This window comes from Palaemon carinicauda, chromosome 4 (assembly GCF_036898095.1).
Source record: "Palaemon carinicauda isolate YSFRI2023 chromosome 4, ASM3689809v2, whole genome shotgun sequence".
In the NCBI taxonomy this organism is placed as follows: Eukaryota; Metazoa; Arthropoda; class Malacostraca; order Decapoda; family Palaemonidae; genus Palaemon; species Palaemon carinicauda.
In genome coordinates, this window is record NC_090728.1 from 6753839 (window position 1) to 6760471 (window position 6633).

Genomic DNA, 6633 nt, shown 5'->3' on the forward strand with positions numbered 1-6633 from the left:
TATTTAATATTGTAAGGTAAAAAGTAAACTGATTTCTAATCGGAATATTACAGAAATTGTATTCTTTCAATATAGGATTGATCTCAGCAAACACCTGGGCAAAGATACCCAAGATATGTTGGAAAATAACTACTGGTATAATATATATGACAGTTTTCTATCTGCAGTATATACTATACTACAAACATACTGACTACTGTATAAACATATATTGTAATCCAGCCGGCATATAGTTGGCATAGCTAGTCCTTGCCGGCACAGCCCGGCCAGCATGCCAGCTGAAAGAGAGTAAGAGAGCATGGAGTGAAGGACTGCCTTATTACTGTGTATGTATACACTAAATGAGTATGTAAATATATAATTTACTGCCTTCACCAGAAAGAAGGTTAAAATGGAAGGGGAGAATGCATCATTCAGGCTTCCATCTTACCACAAGCATCATCGCCTGCAAAGTCCGGCAGGCACATGGTACAGTCGGCATACCGCCGGATGAGTCGATACCTGTCGTCGCCGGCCAGGCCGGCAGTACCCCAGCAACAGGACTTGTGGCCAGCAGTCCAAGGGAGGACTGAAGAACCTTGGTGACAGAAGAAACTTCCCTCCGACAGCCATCATGGCTACCGGCAGCCGCCATCTCTGCCGACAGCCGTCAAGGCCACGGGCAGTCGTCATGGCCGCCGGAAGTTGTCATGGCCGCCGACAGCCATCATAGCTGCCGTCAGCCATCATGGCCGCTGGCAGTCGGCACGGCCGCTGGCAGCTGGCAAACCCGCCAGCATCCGTCATGGCCGCCGGCAGATGTCATGGCCGCCGGTAGCTATCATGGCCGACGGCAGCCGACATGGCCGCCGGCAGTCAAAAACAGCTCTATGTAGGAGCCCGGCCGGCAACGCAATCCGCCAGCAATCACTGAGATTGCAGGATGATGGCCCAAAGAGTTGCGATGGCAAGGCCATCACTAAAGGACAGAAGGGGGAGGGAAAAGGGTCCTGTTTGAGGTGTGCAAGGAGCCGGTAGGGTTGCCGGTCCTACAACACCCTTAAGAAACTCTGTTCCAGTATTGGCGCCATCCTAGGCAGCAGGAGAATATCTATTCTCTAGCCTAGGGTCTACCAATACAGTTGAGGGGATGGCGGCAGTGCCGCCTCCTCTCAACAAGGGAGAAACAGTTCTAGTGCCGGCGCCATCCTAGGCGGCAGAAGAATGTCTATTCTTCATCCTAGGTTCTGCGAGCACAGGACTAGTCTTCTAGACCGCAGGGAGAAGGAAGCGGCATCATACAATCACTTCAAGTGAGGCCTAGGTAGGTCTTGCCTCCTATCCCAGCAGCTTAGCCGGCAGGGGAATGTCTATTCACCTTCTGGCCGGCTGCCGGCAAAGACCAAATACTCTGAGGTTCTGACCGAAAACCAAAGCCTGCTATCTGCTGGCCAAGGGAAGAGACAGAAAACAGTAGTCCATTCAAGCCTGAGTGTCTACTCGAAGGCAAGATTAACTAGGGTTGTAGCCTATGGCTACACTCAGAGGGAAGGAGAGATTACAATTAAATCCCCACAGGAGACGAGTATCAGATTATATAATTATTCTAGGAGATATCTATCTCCGCCTGAATTGATAAAACGATACACGAAGGTAAACGGGGGAATGTCTGAAAGTATACTACATCGCCTAGGTTAGGTTACCTCGGCAAGACGAGATATCTGTTACATAAATCACCGAAACTCTAACTTGTATGATTGATATAAAAAGAGGAAAAATTATGCATACCATAAATATCTTTACAACTATAAAATGCCTAAATAGCTTTCATAATTACTTAATTAATGCTATTTCAAACGGGAATGTCGTTCTACTAACTAAAAAACACAAGCCTAATGAACAACAGCACCCATGGCGCCTCCGGTAACAGGTCTAAATCCGAAGCACAATAAATTACTCTAATTTTACTGTGAAACAGGAGCTAAAATATACATATTGTAAAGAATCAGTACTCAACTTTCCAGAGGCGGAAGAAGCTGTAGATTGCATAATAATCCTCACAGAATCGATCGAAAAAGTTAGATCCACCCGGAACACCACCGTGGGAATTCGCTACAAAATTAGGAATGTCCGCCATCTTGGATATGGTGCCATCTTGATACTTAATAGTAGTATGGGAAATAGGGTAACCTTGATAACGGCTCCCCTTCCTAAATTACCACTCTTCCCCCTCAAAGCGAAAACGCTATTCGGGGTGAAGATCACTATGTGTCGTGTCAAGATATACGTCCCCTGATTTATGCGATATCCTTAGGAGAATGTTAAGGATATTCGCGCTAGGAGTTAGAATTCTGGAGACCTAAAGGCACATGATACAGTCGGCATACCGCCAGCTGAGTCGATACCTGTCGGCGCCGGCCAGGCCGGCAGTACCCCAACAACAGGACTTGTGGCCGACAGTCCAAGGGAGGACTGAAGAACCTTGGTGACAGAAGAAACTTCCCTCCAACAGCCATCATGGGAATATCACTGTAGTTCATATATCCCTTGGAGGCTACTATTAGCAACCTTCCATCAGGACGACATGGCTTGAGCCCATATATATATATATATATATATATATATATATATATATATATATTATTAATAATACTATCCAAGCTACAACCGTGGTTGGAAAAGCAAGATACTATAAGCCCAAATGCTCCACTAGGGAAAAATAGCCCAGTGAGGAGAGGAAATAAGGAAATAAATAAATGATGAGAATAAATTAACAATAAGTCATTCTAAAAAACAGTAACAACGTCAAAACAGATATGCCTTATATAAACAATTAACAACGTCAAAAACAAATATGTCATATATAAACTATAAAAAGACTCATGTCAGCCTGGTCAACATAAAAACATTTGCTCCAACTTTGAACTTTTGAAGTTCTACTGATTCAACTACCCGATTAGGAAGATCAATCCACAACTTGGTAACAGCTAGAATAAAACTCATACAATACTGTGTAGTATTGAGCCTCATGATGGAGAAGGTCTGGCTATTAGAATTAACTGCCTGCCTAGTATTACGAACAGGATAGAATTGTCAAGGGAGATCTGAATGTAAAGGAGGGTCACAGTTATGAAAAATCTTGTGCAACATGCATAATGAACTAATTGAACGACAGTGGCAAAGATTAATATCTAGATCAGGAATAAGAAATTTAATAGACCATAAGTTTCTGTCCAATAAATTAAGATAAGAATCAGCAGCTGAACACCAGACAGGAGAACAATACTCAAAACAAGGTAGAAATAAAAAATAGAAACACTTCTTCAGAATAGATTGATCACCGAAAATCTTATAAGACTTCCTCAATAAGCCAATTTTTTGTGCAATTGAAGAAAACACAGACCTAATGTGTTTCTTAAAGGAAATTTGCTGTCGAGAATCACACCTAAAATTTTAAAAGAGTCATACAAATTTAAAGAAACATTATCAACACTGAGATCCGGATGTTGAGGAGCCACCGTCATTGACATACTTACAATCATACTTTGAGTTTTATTAGGATTCAACTTCATACCCCATAATTTGCACCAAGCACTGATTTTAGCTAAATCTCTATTAAGGGATTCACCAACCCCAGTTCTACATTCAGGGGATGGAACTGATGCAAAGAGAGGGGCATCACCTGCATATGCAACAAGCTTGTTTTCTAGGCCAAACCACATGTCATGTGTATATAGTATGAAAAGTAATGGGCCAAGAACACTACCCTGTGGAACACCGGATATCACATTCCTATACTCACTAAGGTGCCCATCAACAACAACTCTTTGAGATCTATTTCTTAAAATATCAATAATAATGCTAAGAAACGACCCACCCACTCCCAACTGTTTGAATTTGAAAATAAGGGACTTATGATTAACACGGTCAAAGGCAGCACCGGCCAATCATACGAACTTCCTGACCACAATCAGGGGATTTCTGTACAGCATTGGAGATTGTAAGAAGGGCATCAAATGCTCCAATTTCCTTTATGAAAATCAAATTGCAGACTAGGGAATAGATGATTACCTTCAGCAAACCTACTAAGACGTTTTGCCAGAAGACGTTCAAAAACTTTAGGTAACATGGGAGTTATGTAAATTGGGCGGTAATCAGTGGGAATTGAGCCATCACAAACACATTTACATAGAGGAGTAACATTAACAATTCTCCAACAAGTGCTAAATGCTCCTTTTCTTGCTAACTTGCGCAAAATAACCTAGAACTTTGGAGCTAAGAAATCTGCTGTCTTGATAAAAAGCAGAGTAAAAATGCCGTTTGGGTCTACACCTCCATAAGCATCAAGGTCCATCAACAGAGCTTTGATCTCACGAGATCGAAAAACTAAACTAGTTAGTTTAGCCTCAGGAAAACCGGAATGAGGAAGTTAAATTTTTTCATTACTCTGTTTACTGTCAAAAACATCAGCCAACAGGGTTGCCTTTTCCTTTGGTCAGTGAATGACTGAGCCATCTGGTTTAAGTAAAGGAGGAACTGTTGCCTCTACACCAAAGAGAGCATATTTAAGGGTAGACCACCATTTATGTTCCTGAGCTGTACCAGAAAGTTTTCTTTTTTTTATGGTTAAATTGTACCCCTTTTCAGTTGTAGCATAAACTTTCTGAGCAAAAGCTCAAAGCTGAATATAGTTATTCCAGGTCAAATCTGATCTGTTACCATTCCAAAGATGATAGGCCTCCTGCTTCTCCAAATAAGCACGTCTACAATCATCATTGACCCACGGTTTGTCCTTTACTCGGTACCTTATTATTATTATTATTATTATTATTATTATTATTATTATTATTATTATTACTATTATTATTATTATTATTACTATTAGTATATATATATATATATTTTTATATATATATATATATATATATATTTATATATATATATATGTGTATATATATATATATATATGTATATATATATATATATATATATATTTATATATAAATATATATATATTTATATATAAATATATATATATATATATATATATAGATATGTATATATATATATATATATATACTGTATATATATATATATATATATGTATATACTGTATATATATATATATATATATGTGTGTATATACTGTATATATATATATATATATATGTGTGTGTGTATATATATATATATATATAGCCTATGTATATATATAAGTATATATATATACATATATATATATATATATATATAACGCTATAACATTTCTGTGGGATATAATGATAAATATATTCGAAATAAACGTCTGACTTAGTTCAGGGAATATACTGTAGTTTGGAAACTATTTAGGAACTCCTTGTTCCATTACGGAAACTGAAATACCATATAAAGAGAAAAGTTTTTTCTTTGAAAGTTAGACTTTCCATGAGTTGTCTCTAATTGGGCAAAAGGATTGCTTTGATGGCAGTTGGCCAGCGCTAAATGGTCTTCCATTGTTTAGACTGTTGGAGGATAAATGTATTCGGCATTCCTCTGTGTGCGGTAGATATTTTTTTTTTTTTTTTAAGAGAAAGGAAACCTTATATATTGAATTTTCAAGATCTGTCATTTCAATTTTTTTGTTGGGATTCACAAAAGGATGAGGTCTATATTCTAAGTTATTAATCAATTCAAACTAAATCCTTTTTCAATTCATCAGTTTTACATTCGTTTCCAGCTGTCAACTCTGGTAAAATATATTCACTTATGATTATTTTGTAATATTTATCTTCTTTTCTACTCTCTCACTGGTATATATATATATATATATATATTTATATATATATATATATATATATATATATTTTTTTTTTTTTTTTTTTTTTTTTTGGATAATGAATGATCATTCAATATAACGACAACAACAACAAAATATACATGACAATAATAATAATAATAATAATAATAATAATAATTCCTTATTTTTCATTATCTGCGTTTTATTCAGAATGATATGATGATATATATCTTACTTTTTCCCTAAAAAAAAAGAATTTATATTGGCTTTTAAAGTGTCCACAAGATCCAAAAATACCATTTTGAACATGATTGACTTTTTAATCTCATTGGAGTTGATTAATCTATGCAATATTTATATACAACTGAGGTTGTTTTACAGCAGGTGCCTTAAACTCTCTTTTTTAAGATAATTTCTGCTGTCAATATATATTGTTCGGAAAAAAAAATGAGGAACTAAATTAATTTACTTTTAAGAAAAGAAGCAGATGGGAACAGTTACTCTGCAAAGATAATTATAGTAATTGGAGTCTGAAAAAGAATGTAAAGAGGGAGAATTAAAGACAGTAAAGGTAAAAATTATCTTCTCTTTCAATGGCCGCTAACAGCTTTCCTTTTAGCAGCCACCTAATGCGCCTTTCTCAGCGCCAATACATTAATCTACTCGAAATCTGGCAGCGACTTGGATGGATACGGATTTTCTGATAACTCTTCGATTACGAGTCTCTCTCTCTCTCTCTCTCTCTCTCTCTCTCTCTCTCTCTCTCTTATCTATAACGCATGATTATCAGAGAGAGAGAGAGAGAGAGAGAGAGAGAGAGAGAGAGAGAGAATGTCGAGTAATGGAAAAATTGCATTTTAGGCCAAAAAGGATATTGA

General features: G+C 37.4%; 1 pseudogene; it reads left to right on the top strand.

The window, feature by feature from the left end:
* The first annotated feature begins 689 nt into the window (after positions 1-689).
* Positions 690-6633, top strand: part of LOC137639258 (uncharacterized) — a 19077-nt pseudogene continuing 13133 nt past the window's right edge.